Source organism: Anser anser (assembly GCF_964211835.1).
Source record: "Anser anser genome assembly, chromosome: 4".
Classification (NCBI taxonomy): Eukaryota; Metazoa; Chordata; class Aves; order Anseriformes; family Anatidae; genus Anser; species Anser anser.
In genome coordinates this window covers 30,299,460-30,318,201 of record NC_139724.1, presented here as the reverse complement: position 1 = coordinate 30,318,201, position 18,742 = coordinate 30,299,460, and the positions used below count along the sequence as shown (strand labels likewise).

At 35.0% G+C, this 18,742-nt stretch overlaps 1 protein-coding gene across 1 annotated transcript in view; it reads left to right on the top strand.

Annotated features, from left to right (window-relative positions):
* Positions 1-18,742, top strand: part of LOC310898915 (uncharacterized protein) — a 186,563-nt gene that overhangs the window by 164,191 nt on the left and 3,630 nt on the right. The window contains exons 1-2 of the transcript XR_014583847.1: positions 12,397-15,576; positions 16,857-17,000. The gene's annotated coding sequence lies outside the window, so the exon portion shown is untranslated. Of the gene's footprint in view, positions 15,577-16,856; positions 17,001-18,742 lie in introns of the transcript that reaches the window.

Below are 18,742 nucleotides of genomic sequence, written 5' to 3'. Positions count from 1 at the left end.
CCAATCTTTATTTTTCAGAAAAGTACACCTCTGAATAGGCAAAGAAAGAGAAATTTTCTGTAGAGGGTGACTAGAAGACTGTTTAGGTCATAGTTCTATTTTGAGTAACATAAATAGGATTCAACCAATTCACAGGCTTTGTGCTGACCTTCTGTGCTGAGCTGAATTTTACCCAGGCAGTGGATTTCTTCTGTAGAAAGAATCAAGAGCAACAGCATAGTTTAATATTAAAAAACAAATTCAGATGCGATACAAGCAGTGGAACTTCCCCACTAAAATTCCAGTGGCTGAAATATCGAAGTTTGAATTTAGTCTAAAGCATTTGAACTGCAGTCTTTCTAGTGTCGCATGCTTCATGAAATTTTATGGTGTGGTGTGTTTCATATTCAGTCAGTGGTATAAAAAAATCCAGGAGTGCTAATTAGCTGAAGGTAATGGCAGCAGAAAGTGTCACTAACAGCTAAAATATAGTCTGAAAATTTCAAAAAATATTGAATAAATCACCGTACATAGTCAAATCAAGTCAGTCACTATAATAAACCAATGACAGTGCAGTGCACTGATATATAGAAAATACCAAGCACAAAATATCACCAGTGATTAACTACCTATCATTGTACTACAGACCGTAATTCACCTTCCTGAGAAAGCAGTTATGACAGGACATAGTGTAATAAAGTCATTCAGCAGGTACCATTATAATGAGGAAAACTGACTCAAGTCTATGCAGCCAGTGCATCTTCTATCCCTTTTTTAGAAGCAACTGTTTCTTATTCTGACTGCGGCCCTTTAAATGAAGTTTCCCTTCATTTCTGGAGACTATGCCTGTTGAAACCCAAATTATGCACAAAGCTTGTAACAGCAGTAGAATTTGTTCCCTGCTTCTCTTGCAAATTTCAAGATAGTTTCGCTTCTGACATTGTACTTTTTTCTAGTTTGATAAATAACTCATCTTCAGCATTAATTATCAGAATCAAATGCTAACCACGCTCCATTCACCATTTGTTTCACCTATTTGTTATGTTATTTGCTTTTTTTGTGTACATCATAAGGAAGTAATTTTGGGAAATGGATTCGTTAATATTTGTAATCATAATGCTGTAACTTTAATTTCTCCAGAAGGGAATGAGTAACTGCTATATTACTTTTTAATTTACAAGCTGAAAATCTAGGGAGCACAATGAGGTAAAATGTTTTTTATCATTCAAAAATGAATGTATATGGATACAATAGTAATGATAAGGAAAAGATTAATCAATCAGGTGACACAAAATTAACTTTAAATTTAATCTGAGGATAGTAAAGTATATGCGACATCTAAAGATGCAGTCTTGCAACCTGTTACTACTGGGGCTGCATCAATTGTCTCAATAGCACAGCAAAACCAGGTGTCTTACACCTTCATTAATAGCAAGACAGAACAAAAGTGACTATCATGCAGTGATTTTTTTTTGTCTGTCTTTTTTTTTTTTTTTGTGCTGTCTGCAACACCTAGCACTTCCACTCATATACAACAGGGAGGTACACAGAAAGTCACATTCTCAGTAGGAGACCAAAAGGACTACATGAGATTCACCTCTCCGGTGCAGGAAGCTTCAGACCAAAAAGGGATGTCTGTGGTTTGGTTGGTCCTTTTCATGTTACCCTTACTTCACGTCTGGAGATTTACTATTACAAAAAATAGTCTGACAATGTTAAAGTTTGGAGCATTTGTATCAGCTCTGAACAACTTGAGCTGGCTGAACTCAGTGCACTGACTCATTTGAAAACTAAATGCAGATCAGACAGTACTCACCAGCTGTCTGTGGAAATATTTTCACATGGTCTAAATAAGATTTGTAGTATTTTTGAATCTCATACAGAGACAGCCAGTGGCATAGCTGTGAAGGGCAACTTCCAGCTGTGATGTTCCTTCTCACTGATCTGCTCAGCAGTTCCTGGAGGAATGAGGTGTAAACCAACAGTGCCGTCACGCAGCTGGGCATCACCAGGCACAATGGGCAGTGCTCACGTTTTATGTGACTTCCAGACACTGTCACAGCTTGGGGGCACCCAGTATTCACTGTTTCACAAGCTAGCACTGAAAATGTTGGGATATAGTTAAAACAAATGTCTGGTTCATGAGAGCAATGGAAGAGGCATTGACCCTCCCTCTAAGAGAATAGTTGAGGTTGTGAGAATTAGCGTGGTAAAGAATTGTGATGGCATTCTTCACTATGTGCTGGGCCTTGCTGAAATCAAAGCTTCTGACTCCTGACTGGATTTGTACTGGTTTATTTTTTGTTTGTTTGCTTGGACGTAGTAATTATCCTAAACAATGATTATTCTAAGTGGTTATTTTGGCAGCTTTGATTATGTGCCAGCTACTACAAAATTTCTGTGCAGTTTTGTGATTTGGTGTAGTGAGTGTCCCCACAGCCAATAATGACTTCTGCACTGAAATTAATTTGTTTTACTTTTGCAGGAATTACATTTCTTTAATTAATTCTAGAAATCTGCCTGTGATGGAATTTCTCTACGTAAGAGAAATGTTTCTTCTCACTTTAGTACACTCTTCCCATATTTTTCTCCCATTCAGACTTGTAAAATCATATGCTTTTGGTCCTGAAGTTCAATAGAAGAGAAGGTGTGGCCAGTGGGGGCTATTTTGCTCCCCTCAACAACTTAAAAATTGTCACTCTTCCATCTGGACAGTACTGATTTACTGATCAATGGGCCATTATCTTGCCTTTCTATAAAAAGCAATTGCTCTTGGCTCCTGCTGAATTACCAAAGGAGCTGTAAAACATACTGTTGCACAGACTACAAGTATCTATCACTAGAAACTCTGTGAGAGTTACTGAATTGTATTAGAGCAGCAGCTCTCAGCTCCTGATGAGTTCCTGAGGTAGATGACCTATTGCTCCAAACAAGGACAATTTGCTAGCTTGGGACTGTACAAATCAGTAGCCTCCACTGAACTGAACTGTGCTCCTCTGAAATAGCGTGTTCCTACTTTCAGTTTTTATTTCTGTTACGGGAGCACCACTACGCAGCCAGGTTAAAAGGATTCACACAAACCTTATGGCTTGTTTAGATTTCCACTGAAACTCAAAGTGGATCTTAAGTAGTGCATAGTTAATCAATTGACTTAAATCAACTGTCTGTATGTCTGGTGTTCGGGATGGAGCTATTGCAAGCATTCTAGAAACAGGAACGGAGAAATCCTATTCTATTTGCTGCTGAACGACTCCTTATAGCAGTGTGGAAATATGATGTTCTGGAGGTTTCATACCATTTCCAAGCCTTTCAATTAGACTTGTACTGTTCATATCACTTTGGCTCTTGAGTAGGTATTTATTCTATGTGCAAGTTTTTCATTCATCGTCTAAGTGTCCACAAAGTGCAGTTGTTCTATTTGCTAAACCCAAGAAATATTTGCAGGTATTTGAAAACATGATATTTATAATACAGTAAGAAACAATTTAAGGACAAAATTCAGCAGAATAATTTGTTCTTCTCTCCTTCCAGTTTGTTATGCAGGCAGCTTCCAATTGTGCTCATGCACCCTGCTAGGCTATTCAAGTGCAAGCTGCCTTGGGTGTATATTCTTGCTCTGGTATTTTGCATTCCTAAATTCTAGAAAGCGTGGAGAATATAAAGTGTTGCCTTCTACTTCTGTTGCAGCACTGATTGCACCCAGCCCACCATTTTAATATATATATATATTTGTTTACGAAAGGTAATAGTATTCTATTTTATTATTCATCTTGACAAAGCAATGTAGTGCTCTTGGCACATACCCGAATCCATCTTTTTCTCAAGGTTGGAGTTAAAAATAATCATGTGTCTTGCTGCCTCCCCACCCCTAAAGATTGTATTTCACTCTTGGAAACTGTATGTTTCCTTACATGTGCTCATCTTATAATTTCACATATAGCCTGTAAGGTCTTCAAGAAATTATATGTTGACAAATCAATTGAAGAGAAGTTTCATTAACTGAATAAGAACAGTGGTGTGCATAGGGTAAGTTATTCCTCATTATGGAAGGAAATGTATGATCTTTACAACACATAAGCTTCATACAGCAGATAGATAGATAGTGTGGAAGGTTATATTTCTATGAAGCTCATTTGAGCTGTTTGGAGTTAAGTTGTCATGCAAAACTTTATGTTAAGTATATCAATAAGCTAAAGCTCAGATCTTTGTTATACAAAACAATAAGTGATACATTCTAACAACTTTGTTGGTTTAAATAATAGATTTGTTATAAGGTATTCCATATTTAGCTTTTGAAATTGTTTTATATGGCTGAGTAGTGAAAATCTGTAGAACTCCACTGCTAGAACTATGCCTCAAATTACCTTATTCTCATAGTATTAAATAGAGACTCAGTTAAACAGAGGTTATCGGCAAGGCTGTTTTTCCTGAACTAGTCCTTGGTGACTATTTGAGTTGTGATTATTGACCTATAGTGAATCAAATACCTACAAATGACTCAGACACCCAGCAAAACTGTGGGAGAACAGTCTCATTCTCTGAGGGCATTTTCTCAATGTGTATATGTATTTGACATATCTGCCAGTATCATGTTTTGCATTAGCAATAACAAAAGGCACTGGGCACTGGTGCTTTAAAAGATCTGCCCTTCTCAACAGCTCTATTCTTCTATTTTCCTATGTTTTCTTTTACAATAGTCAGTATAAACCCTGAAGACTCCCTGCAAATATAATAAATGTGGACTATTTACATAGGAATTAGGCTGTTTAATTTTTCCTTTCTCCATCTGTACCCTTTGGAGAAGGCCAATGAAAAATGTGCACCACTTACATATACTTATTTAGAAGATTTTGAAAGCAGGTAGCCTTTCTTCTCTGTGGTAGTGTATCCTTATTTTCTGCCTTAAACCTTCTTCTTTGAGCTGACTTACCAAAGGGTCTATCAGCTTCAGTTGTCTTGGCTTCTTTCTCGCACTGCATTAGCCTCATGTTCAATAATTAGGCCTTTCAAACTTCATCCAGATTTGAAAGAGAATAACTTTAAAAGGAAAAGATCAAAAGGGAAACACTCAAACTGTCAGAGGTTTTAATGCAATTCTCGAAAGCTTCATACTTTTAAAAACCTCTCTAGCATTCAAGTTTTTTTTTTCCCCCCTCCAAAATGTTAATAAGGCCAACAGAACTGACAATAATTTAAAAAAGCCCAACCCTCATCTACTACATTTCTGTAGAATTACATTAATAGTTACAGAAATTTTTTTTTTTGAGAACTTACGGGAAGCGACCTCTCATTAATTTGAAACTTTGGCTACAAATCTGTCTTAAAACCTTTGATGCAGACTTTGATACAGACCTATCATAATCTCTACCTTTCACTGTCTGAAATTCACCTTGAAAGCTAGTGCATCACTCAACTCTGGCCTCAACTGTAATAAAGAATGTTAAGAAAAATCTGTAACGTGAATCCAGTCTAAGCTTGACTTCAAACAATCATCTCCATTTTTACTCTGTACCTATAGATTTCACTTTAACATATCTTAAAATGTTAAGTATACTCAAGTATACCTCAGAGAATCTTTTTTCCTAACTCTTCCCAAATCTTATACTAATTCTAGAAATTACTTGTCTATTAAAGACTGTTTTTTCCTCCAGTAGATCCACAGAAATTTGCTAGAGTTAGGTCTGACAAGGACCAGTCCTTATCCTGTCAGCTACAGAACTCTGTTTATTTGCTGGGTCTGAAAGCATGTTGGTCCATTTCACTCTGTAACTTGACTGTATTTACTGCAAACAGGAGTTGACAATATATAGCAAGCTTTCTAAATAAAACTTTAATTTCAGTTGCAATATGTTACATATATATATATATATATAAATATATATATAAAGGATTTGTAGCTGCAGATTTTTGGTTACCATATAATATTTAAACAGCAGCTCCTCTAGTTGTAGCTCCAAAATTAAGCCCATTTAGAGTGCATTTATTCTAAATAGAAAATGTCTTGTAGATGCAATTGTTCTGTTGCATAAAATCACATCCAAATTATTGTTATTCTGGGTGTAAAGTACTTTATAGAACTGCAGTTCTGTGATGAAGTGAAGATTAGTATACTACACATGTGAGGCTTGTACTATAATTGCAAATAAAAATTACTTTCCTTGCATTCAGCCTAACATTTTCTAACAGGGTCATTTGCATTTATGTAGTCAAACCTAAACTGTGAAGGTTTTGGCATTTTGGAAAATGTGAACCCGAAACTAAAACAATGAAATTGATTGAGGTGTGCTGTATTGAGATTTATATCTGGGCAGTCCAAAATCCAGAGTTCCAGAAAAATGATTTTTTTGTTTCTTTTTTAAATTTAAGTACCACAATACTAAATGGAAAAGACAAAAGTTGAAGAAAAACTTCAGTAGTCACATTTTCTCAGTAAAATGGCATAGTTCAGGATTACTTACTGGGGAAATAATCTTCTGAGTGTTAGATTAGTTAAAATTATTTAGCATGTTCTGCATAGCAGAAAAATCTCTTAAACTTGGATTGAGCTTGGATTGAGATGTTTCTCTTACAGCGTATGTATTCACTGATGAGCTAGTCCTAGGGAACAGAACTGATGGAATCCATTTTATATCAGTTCACCCATCATTAAGTTGCACAATTCACCTGTAAATCACAAGAAAATTCCATATAGGTGTTGCTTATTAATTACTCTAATTTTCTTTTTAAATAAGGATATGAGAGAACAGGCAAGGCACTGAAGATAACAACTTCAAAATAAACCCCTCGTCATGCACAGTGATGTACTGACTTCTAACATCTGAGTATCAACTTAAACATGGACAGATATTGAGGTTAGATTAGGAATAGTTCAACTGAAATAATATTAATCTGCTGTAGGTTGAAGAACACAAATCAACGTAATAAAAAGAAAGGGCTGGAAAGCAGCTGGAATAGAACAAATGTAGAATACAGGAGGAAAGGTACAGTTATAGTTAACCTGTTAAAACTGCTTAACATTGGACTAATTCTACTTCCAAAGAATCTATTGGGAATTTCACATCTAATTTCATGAGGAACAATGAGGTGAAGTGGGTCAAAAGATTTGCAGAGGCAGTCCTATACATCTTAAAATAATTTGAACTCTCAGATAGGCTGGTTAGATTTTACATACGGTTCTATATTAAAAATTTATTTAGACTTAAATTTAGATTTATTGTTTTAGAGGAATGAGTCTACTGTAGACAGAAACCTTATGACAGCCCCAAAAGACAGTACAGACATATAAGTCATGCCTTTGCTCCTGCACTGTACATACAGAGCATGTTTGTTCCTAGGATTGATCTGAAGACAAAGAAAAGAATGCTAGTGTCACTACAGAGAACTGGATTCAACTCCTAAAATGCATCTCAGATGGCTTCTCCACTGGCAAAATACATTTTGGGATGTACTTTTTCAGTCATGTAATCAAACAAGCTGGTTTCTGAACAAATAAATGTGATCAAAACGGCTTGTTTCCTCCTGGTAAAACCAGAAAGAAAATCACGATAGCAGTTTGCTATAGAGGTGATTTTGGATATTACATGACTGACAAAATCAAAAGAATGTCAGTATTCTGCAAAAATAGAGTTGTTAGCACTCTATTCAAATTCCTGTTTGGGTAATTACTTTCTCCTTACCTAACTTCACCTGAGTTCCAAATGTATGCAATCTTCAATTCCTATTATAAACTATTCTGTAAAATCACTATAGACCCTGCAGTTCACCCTAGAGTTAACTATAGTTCATGTGTGTCTGAAAAGATTCTGATATGGTATACATTCAATTTTCAAGTCCTTTGAGATCCTTGTGAAGTGATATGTGTATATGAATATTTAACATCATTTTCATACGTTAGATAAAATGGGGAAAATGATTTCTAGCTAGTGCAAGTCAAATTCAATAAAATTAGCCAAAACTTTGATAGGAGGGAACAGATCGATATATTACTTATTAGGACTTTTGTTCCCTTCTTTCACAGCTCTATCAGTTACTTGACCAGCACCTTTTGTGTAGATGGAGGGAGGAGATGGAAGGTAGAGAAAAAACTTGGCTAAAGACAGAAGTTCTGTTGTAGCTTAATCCTTAGCTGAATGAGATGCATCATTTTTGATGCCAAAGAGGCACACGGGCACATGTTCCTTCCATAAACAGACACATCCCTCTGTGGTATCCCTTGCCTCTCGTGGCAGTAATACTGCTATTACTGCTGTATTTTTCTCCTGATGCTATTCTGGTTGCTAATACAGTAAAAAGAGATTCCAGAAGCAAAAGCTGGAGTACTATATGTTCCATTAGCTTTAAATAGGGAAAGAAGGGTGAAAAAAATCACATGCATTCTGGGCTGCTGATGGAAAGTATTGCTTTGACTTTGTTAATTACACCAGTGGTTCTAAAAGATTGTTTCATTCCAAAATATCTCTGTAGACTAATTAGGAAACAGGATTCTTAGGCAATGCAAAATTACTTTCATTTTGTTTCTGTCCTAGTTGTCAGCTATCTTCTGTGACTTATTTTTCAGTCTTGAAAAAAGTTATTTTTCACTGGCTCTCAATTTTCCCCACAAATAAAAGTTATAGGCAAGAGAAATACACAGACTTGTCTGCAGAAATGAATTTTTGCTGTATTATTCCCTGATGCTTTTGCAGACAGAAGTTCTGTTGTAGAAAAAAAGTTGTTCTCTTTTTCTTTGGCTTCTATGATTTGACTATATTCTTGATATAACTGCATACTTTATTTTGAATTTCTGTAATCCTTACTGTTCTTGCCACTCCCACTCCACCCCTTCTGTTTTTTGAGTGCCTTCTCTCCAGAATTTTTCATCTAGGACAGTACATCTGACTCTTACGGATGATTTGATATCAACATGCCATTGAACACTGAAATTTGTTTTGTAACTACTGATGGTAAGTACTAATGATACTTAGCTCTGTAAGTAGGAAAACCTGTATCACTAGGGCATGGTACTGATTTGAGACATTTATTGTTTTGAAATTTTAATGCCAATGATCCAATACAGGATACTGAGAACTAGTTCTGTTATCCACTGCATAAAGATAGGCTGGAGATATTAATTACTGGAAATTTGATCCTGCTGAAATGCTGCAGCTTGTTTTTTTATCTTTGTGTGTGAAGCAAACATTCCTTCATCAGTATAGAATTTGTCAATATTTTATGGATTTTGTGTATTTTTTTCCTCTTTCTTAAAAGAGTGTCGTCAATGACAGGCCTTTCTCTGGTAGCCACTGAAATCAATGGCAATATTGCCACTGGCTCAAAAATCAAAATCTCCCTTTCTATGTACCTTAAAGAAAGAATAATTCCTTTGATGGCAAGCGTCTTAAATCAGACATATTAATTTCAACTCATATTTCCGCCCCAAACAAAGCAAAACAGAATAAAATTTGGTGGTAAAAGACATCTTTACTGTAAAAACAAAAATCAGAAATTCTTATGAATGAATGAATTCAAATGGCACATTTGATGTTCTACAAAATGTATGTCACCTTACAAATGTGCATTAAAGAGGTGCTGTCACGTATTTCAATCCTTCTGGAAAAGCATTTTTTCTTTTTACCTCATACTACCAAGAATATTAAATAAAAAAAAAAAAAAAGTGACACCTAGTGGTTTTAGTGCTCCAGTTTGTAAGCAAAGATGTCTCACTGCCAATGAATGCTAGTTTCAAAGCTAGATTATGAATTTGCACAAACATTATGCAAATTGTGTAACAATTATAATGATTCTCATTTTTTAAGAGCTCTTAATATATGATACCAACTTCTCTCTAGATTTGGTCCACAAATTTGGATTTTTTTTTCATATTTTTTCCTATATAATTAGAAAAATTTTAGAAATCTCTGCTACTATATGCTAATCCTGTTGTCTTTAAGTTTACATAAATTATGCCACTGGAATTACTGCTTTGGATCAGAGCATCTGTAAAGACATCAGCTATTGAACAAAGCTATTTCCATTACCTTCCCTGTGGAAGAAATTATTTTCCCTATTTACTCATACATTTGTTTGTTTCCATCTCTTTGGATCAGTGTGAGTGTATACTGTGATTTCTAAACTGGTGATTTCATAGGTGCCAAAACCCAGGGTGGTCTCATGGCTAAAGACCAATAAGATAGTACTGAGCCATTAAGCATAGTGCAATATTCTCTGTTCAGTATAGTTTGATTACCTATTTAGGTAATTTTCCTTTGGGTGTGATTAGCACAGTCAATAAACTGATTAACAATTCCAGATATATGCCTGTCCTTTATTTCATAGCCAAACTCAAACATATTTCCCTTGTGAAGTAAACTGTATGTTACTGACTTTTTTTTTTCATTTAACTGTTTTTCTCTGCCCAATGATCCACAATCTCTCTCTAACTTCTTTTATGATATATTCAGCTGAACAAGATGGAGAACGATTGACCCTCAAATCTGTGTAGTCCTTTAAGTATTGATAATATACCATGATCAAAAGTATATTGTGTCTGAAAAGTTGAATAAACTCAGTGTTAGAAAGAAGTGAATGTTTATAATAAAGGACAATCAAATTGCCATGGGACCAAATTGTAGTAATTGAATGATAATTATTTTAATATGCTGCTTTGTAGTGACACCTGTAGTGTAGAAATGTCCTAGGGAATTTGTGAAAAATGGCACATTTCACAGAGTATTGTTTGAACTATTGTATATAATTTCGTAGCTAATTGTACACTTTCTACGGCATACAGGATGGGAAAAAAAAAAGAAAAAACAATTCTCTAGAAAATTCATTTTTAGAATACCATCTGTAGGACTCCTGCGTTTCTGCAATATTTGTTGACTTCCTAATGAATTCAAGTGGTTTTTGTAAAGATACTGAACTTTTATATAGAAAATATGCACTCAAGAATAATGTGTATAACTTCCACTACTAATGTACATTAAGCATATAAAAAGACAAGATGTAATTACTTCATACTCTGTTGAAGTAGTGATTATTCAGGCAAAAAAATACTTTGAGTGGTTGAGAAAAAGGTGATTCTCTCACAGATCACATTAGGAGACAAGACTTGGAGTGATACATTTATAAAATCCTTTCTATAACAAACTCTTGCTGATTTAAATCTAATTCCTCAAGACTCCAAGTCTATACTGCATTTCAGTCAAAGATGGTGAGATCTAGCACTTTCTTCTCACAAGAACACTCAGAGGGGGAAAAATATCCTCTTACATGTAGAAAATGAGTGATCTGGGGCTTTTTTTTTTTTAAACTTTCATGAGCTTTTATGATCTTAGGATAATGTATGGGTGGTTTCTTTTATTACTTGGCAGTTATTGATAGAAGACTTGTAATGTGAACCCCTCTTATGCTGCTTGATAAGGTGGAGATGCTGCACATGAGAATAGGAACACTGACAAAAGAATTGCAGCACCTGTGTGACCACTGGCCAATCAACTTAGCTTTAAAGGTGCCTGAATTGGTTTGTGGGGCAAACAATGAAATATCAGACATTTCTATTTATATCCTTGTAAGCTATGCACAGCTTCATTATTATTATTTATTATTTATTATTATTATTACAAATTGCATCATGCAATGCCTTTTATCAGTTCTACCAATACTAATTTAGCTCTACCTCTATCAATAGCTCTACCTTAAAAGCAGTTTGACATTTGGGTTTCCCACTATTTCAGAGTGGTGACCTTATGTGGTGGCAGAAATACTCCTTTCTTGCTGCAGATGGTGAGAAACCCTTGGCCAGCTTCCTCAGAGGGAACTTGTTCTCTCTGAATGTGTTGTGGATTCTCCAGTGCTGGGCAATGCTGGTACATCAGCATAGTCCAATAGCAAAGAAAATCTTGTTATCTCTTGTGTTACCTGTAATGTAATAACAGACAAGTTTGTGTACTCCTAATCTGGTTCAAGTGCATAGTAAAAGAGTTTAGCTTAACAGAAACAAACAAAAAAGCAAAACAACAACAACAACAAAAACCCCACATAGCCACAACATACAAGAACAAATACGAAAAAAGAGCCAAGCACATATTGAGCACTCTGATGTAAAATCCTGCCAGTATGGGAGCATCCTGAGCCCTATCAATTCCTGTGTATCTGAATTGCTCAGTCATAATCTGCAAGGAAATGAATGTGGCTTTAGAATGGCAGAAGCAAATAAATGTAATTAATTCCCAAGTTATTTATTCTTGTGGTGGGTATACTTCCTTCACAGTTGCAGCAAAGTGTCAGCTGGCCAGATTCAGGTTATACTTTGTCTGGTGCATTGGCATACTCATGTGAGTGAAAAGTACAGTCTCAGGAAAGTCTGCCAATGGAGACTGCAATTTAGTGACAGAAATACCATTTAATAAATTAAACCGGAACACATGGAAAGGAAGGTTCAGGAAAGGAAGGTAATGATCTTTAGAAAGAGATCTTTAGTGATTTTCAACATAATTTGAAGAAAAAGTTGAGTAGTCTCGATTTATATAAACTGCATATTATTCCACTCCATGTAGCGTTTATGTTACAAAAACTCTCTGGTCTCATCACTGAAAGTGAAAATTTTGTCACTGATTAGGGTGAGATCAAGATTTTTTTCAGCAGTCCAACATGGACTCATTTACAGATACAGTGAGACAGCAGATGCTCTCGTCCTTTCACCACCCTACAACTCTCATCTGTCTGTGTGACCAAATTAATTCTGAAGAGCGCTTTGAAGCTCACGTGCTTATCCAGAGATTATACATTGCGATGTTCTGGACAAATTCGATGAATATAATGCAGAATTCTTACTGCGTATGTAGAAAAACGTTTAAAAAATATTAGTAAAGAAACATGTCTGAATATGATTTTCCAGATTTAATTTTCTAAAGACTAGTACAGATTATGTATAAAAATTTTCAAAATTAAACCCTTTAAAATATTTCTTGTAAAATTCAATGTATAATTAATTAATGCATTAACAGTAATATTTTGTAAATGTTATTAGAATTATTATTTTTTTTTAATTGGTGAACCAGCAGGGAAAAAGTGAGAAAACACCTCTTTCAAATCCCGTATCATGTCTGTGAGATTGTTTTGCTTCTATTAAACAAAACAAACAAACAAAAAAAAACTGAAAAGAGGCCTGTGTTTATAAAATCTTTATAAAAAGATAAAATCTTTATAAAATCTCTGTTTATAAAATCTTTATAAAATCTCTGTTTATAATCTGTGTTTATAAAATCAAAGCTTCATAATATTCCATTAAGAAAAATAAGGTCTCAGGCCACTTTACCAAACAGTCAGAAATGCAGCATGATATAAAGTCAAAGCTGTACTTTTTTGATGTAATGTAAGAAAGACTCTGATTGTATGCCAGCAGGGTTACAGAAGGAGAACGTTTCTCCCTAGTTTCAAATAGAATCTATAAAGAATAATGCTTCATGATAATGTCCTCTCAGACACCTGAACATCTCTTGGTACTTCCTCCTGTTATTTAAGAAATAAACTGTAGGTGGGGAAGAATAAGCTTTAACTGGGGTACGTGGTGACCATGTTACTGTACATAGTGCCTGATATGTTTTTGTGTGCCCAAATCCACTTGATTATGCAATTCTTTGCAGACAGACAAAGAATATTTTCTGAAAATTTTAGTTGCCCAAAGGAAATGATGCTAGTATATGTTTTGAAGTGAGTGAAGAAAAAATAAAAGTAGTTTTGTAAAATGCTAGGAAATTTGGTGCATTTGGGCTTATTTTATATTATGTTTTTAATGGCAAAACCAATTTTGAAGTACATAAGCAAAATACTCAGATCCAAAGAAACTTGTTGAGGAAAACAGGTGAAGAATTTCATGATTTAATGTTTTAATGATATGTTTTAATGTTTTAATGATAAAGGAAATACAGGGTTATAATGGACATATGAGAAATGCTCAAGTAATGTTCCAGCACGTGGAAAAATACGACTTCAAATTTACATTTTATTAAACTGAATCAGTATATAAAAGCATACAATTGTGAAGTGTACAAAAATACTGTTTTCAACAACATGGTTAGCCTTGTTTATCACAGACATACTGTATTATCAGCAAATGACTGTGGAATTCATAACACTATTTTTCTATTCTTCATATTTATTGGGATATAACTTTTGGAAGTGAGGCCATAAATGTTCTGTTTCCCTTTTCAAAGACATCTCTGTTTTTTATTCAATAGCTACACTGCCATTAAAACAGTGAAACATCCAATATCTGCAATGTATAGATGAGTATGTGCAATACGGTATGCACCATGAATTATAATTTACCTAATCATGCAGCAAGCTGATTTTTAGGATAATTTTTGTATCAAAGTAGAGATAAGGTAAAGATAAAGCATATGCTAAACTCAAATGCAAGAAAAAATACATAACTGAAAGGGCAAGAAGAAAATCAGAGAAAAAACATTACTTAAATAAAAACTGTCACATAAACAACAGCATTCACTTCACCTAGATCTTTAAGAAGCAGGTGACTTGGAAGATAGCATTGTTGCTATTGATATATTTCTAACAAAAATGTTGTGTAATGTCACTCTTATTTTCTGGATAATTCTTATCTCCTTTCTGTCTTAGGAAATGTCAAATTGGATTAGACTAGTGGTCTATCTAGTCCAGTAATTTCTTTCTGACATTAAAAAATGCTTACTGTATCCATAGCTAAAGGAAAAGAAAAAAAAAAAAGTGCATTAATTTCTGGCTTGGTTAATCTAGAATAATTTACAATTGTTTTTTTCCTTTTTGTGCCTCTAGGTCTTAAATGACTTCTGATGGATACAAAGCCTTTGCCTTTAGTCATGAAATTTTATACATACATATTCCAAAATAAAGGTTTTGTTACTTACAAAAATTCAGGATATTCATCAGATATGTATGCTCTTTCTGGATCTTGTTGAGCTTTTGGCCTCAGCAGCTTCTGGAAACAGTGACTTCTATTCTGTTCTGTGGAAGAAAAAGTGTTTGTGATTAATTTATCACCCTTTAATTATTTTCCCCCTCTCCACCTATTACAAGAAATGGAGATCAGAAGTTTCCAAGCACTTCCAGGCTATTGGTGCATACGATTTTATTGTGATTGGTATACATGATAAAAAGAGCACTCTCTTTCCATCAGCTCTGTAAGTAAAACAATTCTAACATTGGTGTGCATTTTTCCATCCCTTTGATCATGTCTTTGAATCTTCCTCTGAGACTTAAACTCCCTTTTCTGAACCTCTGCCAGTTTTCCCAGTGATGACTGCTGCACATATTTTGGAGGAGATGGCATTTCTTTACTGCAATACCACATTGAGCAATTAATGGTTTTTCATTCCCTCCCTTTTTCTTTCTTCATTGTCAGCTAATTTGGAAGGCACAGAGTAACTTGCTCTAGACCCTTTATTTTAGGACCAACTAGTAATTGAAAGGAGATATGATCACTCTTCTTGATTTTCTTGCTCCACATCTGTGTTGCATTCAATTACTGCTGTCTTTAAATGTTTCTGACCTAGCTAGAAAGGATATCCTCTCCTATGATATGTGATTTGGTTTCAGAGAAGTGCTGGGATGGGTGCAGGGGTAAGGTCTTTTCTTGCTTTCCTCTGAAAGAGTGAAGTTACACTAATGATAGGCAAGGACAGATACCAGTGGTGGATTGTCATCTCTATCATGTTGAGAAAACCTTTAGTTTAGCCTGTAGGTCATTTGCATGGCCATTCTTTTGCCCTGGATTAAATTTGTGGCCAGATTTAGGGAAAGGAAGTACTTTTCCCTTATTCTGGACTGTTTTACTAACACAGGTAGTATCCTTAATCACTGCAGGCTTCTTCCTCTGGCATGTTTTCCTTTTAGAGGCTTTTGATCTTTTATAGTAAAGATCCTATTCTGCAATCAGATGCAGAGGCATGTTTTGTGCAGTGAGGGGTATTTTACAGCTTGTGGATGGGACACTGAAGAATTCTGCATTAATGACTGTATGTCAGCTGCATATTTGGCTGTACACCAGATCTGTATCTCATTAATTTAGTGGAAGTGGCCTTAAATAACTAGTGCTTTGTGGCCTAAGTTACTTCCCAAGTGTGTGTGTGGAAGGGGAAGAAGGAAAAATAGAAGAGATGGAGAGAAGATATAGGGAAAAGGAAGAGGGGAAGGGAATCTAAGCATAACTCTGTATCCTTAAGTTTGGATGTTTGCCGTATTGCAGGATATATCATTAGACAACAAGGTTTACTTCCAAGTTTATGCATGGATTTTACTTCAAGTAGTCAGAACATGGCCTGAAATTTATCCTTCCCTGTAGCCCATGCTCTAGGCTGCAGAATATCTTTTACACTGTTTCGTCCACTGAATTTAGGAACATTATACGGGGTTGACTTCCAATTGTACTCCTTGATTTTTGTGTTTTTGAGAACCTATTTTTTCCTTGTACTACTTAAACTGAATTTAGGAGGCTAAATCAGAAGTATAGATTTTGTTAAGGGGAGCAAGAAAGTAAAGTGATATGTTTCAGTGCTGTGCTATTTAAATCCCTTTTAGATATAGATCTAAGATATATCTCAAATATAAAGGGTTTCCATAATAATGAATTATTCAGGAATAGTCAGAACTAGAAAGAAAGAGAGAGAGAAAGAGAGAAGGAGATTAAGAAAGAAAGAAAGAGAAAGAGAGAGAGAGGAAGGAAGGAAGAAAGAGAGAGAGAGAGAAAGAAAGAGCCCAGACTTCTCTGTCCCATTAAACAACAGAAATCAGAGAAAACAATTACAAATTAAGAGCAGAATTTGAGCTGCCGTAATTTGAAAGCTTAGTTACAGGTTCTTTCAAGTTACTCCTTCACTCCCCTTTAATGTTTTATGATGTAGGTGACCTTGGGAAATTCATCTTTTTTGGATGTAACAATAGCATTTCAAAGATGCTCTAAGAATTTTATTTGCCATCTGTTTATTTCTATACTTTTGGACTGAGAAGGCAAGATGCTGAACATGATGTACAATCACACAAGCCAGGTAATAAAACAGCTTTATTTTTTTACATTTCTGTTTTAGCTTTGTTTCTGTCTGAAGTACTAGCAGGTCATGAATTCTAAAATCTAATCTTCTGTAAGTGTTGGTAATGAGACAGTGCAGCAGAGAGGCATGGCCTCTTCCCATGAGGTTTTACTTTGTTTATGAATTAAGTCATATGAAGTGTGGAATCTGAAATAAGGCATGAAATTTTTAGGTGATTCCAGCTGGCATAGCTCCATTAAAATCAATGGAAAGATACACATTTTCACTACCAGCTTCAGATTCACTCCCAGTGGAAATAAAATAGTTAATAGAAATGTTTCAGTCATGAGCCTTTTAGATCAAAATATTGACATGGCAAGGACAGACGCTGGTTTTCAAAATCTGAGGCAATTTGCGATATTATATCTTGGATATGAGGCAATCTGTAGGTTTGCTCTCTATCATCCACTATTGCTTTGACCCTGATTTATATTTTAGTTTAGCAGAAAGTAGGTGAATAATGTGAAGTTCCTTGTGACTGTAGTAAATTGTGGGCTGCTGCATAGCATTATGATGAAACCTGGCTTCCCTTAAAGACTCAGGCACAGAACGGGAAAATCAAATCTTTTCCCCTCCATTCCTCATGAGATAAAAATTGAATTGTACTACCGAGTCCTTGTCAGCAATATGACTATTGACTGATGCTCTAACCACTAAGTTTAGCAAAACCATTTAAGATGATAATATGCATGTCACTTTATGTCATTTTAATTTAAGGTAGGTGTGGGATTCCATTTTCCAAACTGAATGTGGCAGCAGCAAGTCAAATTCATGCATGAGGATGCACGAATGGGCATGGAAAGAAGAGGATGCAGCTTTGGATTGTTCTAGAACATTTTGAAATTTTCCAAATTCTTACTATGAGCTCAGGAAATGCCCCAGCCAAACCAAATCTAGACTACAAAGCAGAGAAATAGTTGGTTTATCTGAATTTAAGAGAATCAGAAAGGTCATTTTTTGGCTTTCATTGCAAGTACACGTGCTTTTCCCTGAACTTGTCTGGTAGCACTGTCATGTTTACATCAGTATGTATATCAGTCTAGATCAATAGTACATCCCTGTATGTATTAGAAAAAAAACATGTATCGCTTCTCTACTATATCTTCATTTATTTCAGCTGTGATTTGGAGTATCACCTTTCTTTTTAAAATACTGCTATGTGGTGTTCTCTGGAACACTAGTTAAATTTGCTGATAGGATAAGATGCTGATAAATGATGACTATGCATCTGCAAGTCTTCCATAGGCTTCTGCTTCCTCAGGGAGTTGTAAAGAAAAATGCCTGGAAATGCTTACTCCTAGCTCTCAATGCTTATTTTTGAAACTTCTGAAAAGGCTGCTGTTGCATGGAGTAAAGAACTTCATGTCTATGTCATTATAGTCATTATTATTGTGCATAACATCATGGGGAATTGAAGCAGTATGAATTATTCAATTTCACTTTGTATTTCTTCAATTGTAAATTATCAGAATAGCATAAAATGTCAGAACAGGGAAGGAAAGCACATTCTTGTTCATGTTAAGCAATATTTACGCAACTATGTTTTTCTTTTCATGACGAAATATGTGAATGCAGCTCCATATATCTGAGAATAAATTATCTAATATCTTTTAAAATACAAAATTAATATACCTTTAGTAGCCTACTTAAGATACATATATATATATATATATTTTTTTTCTGAGAGTTATGTATTTTGG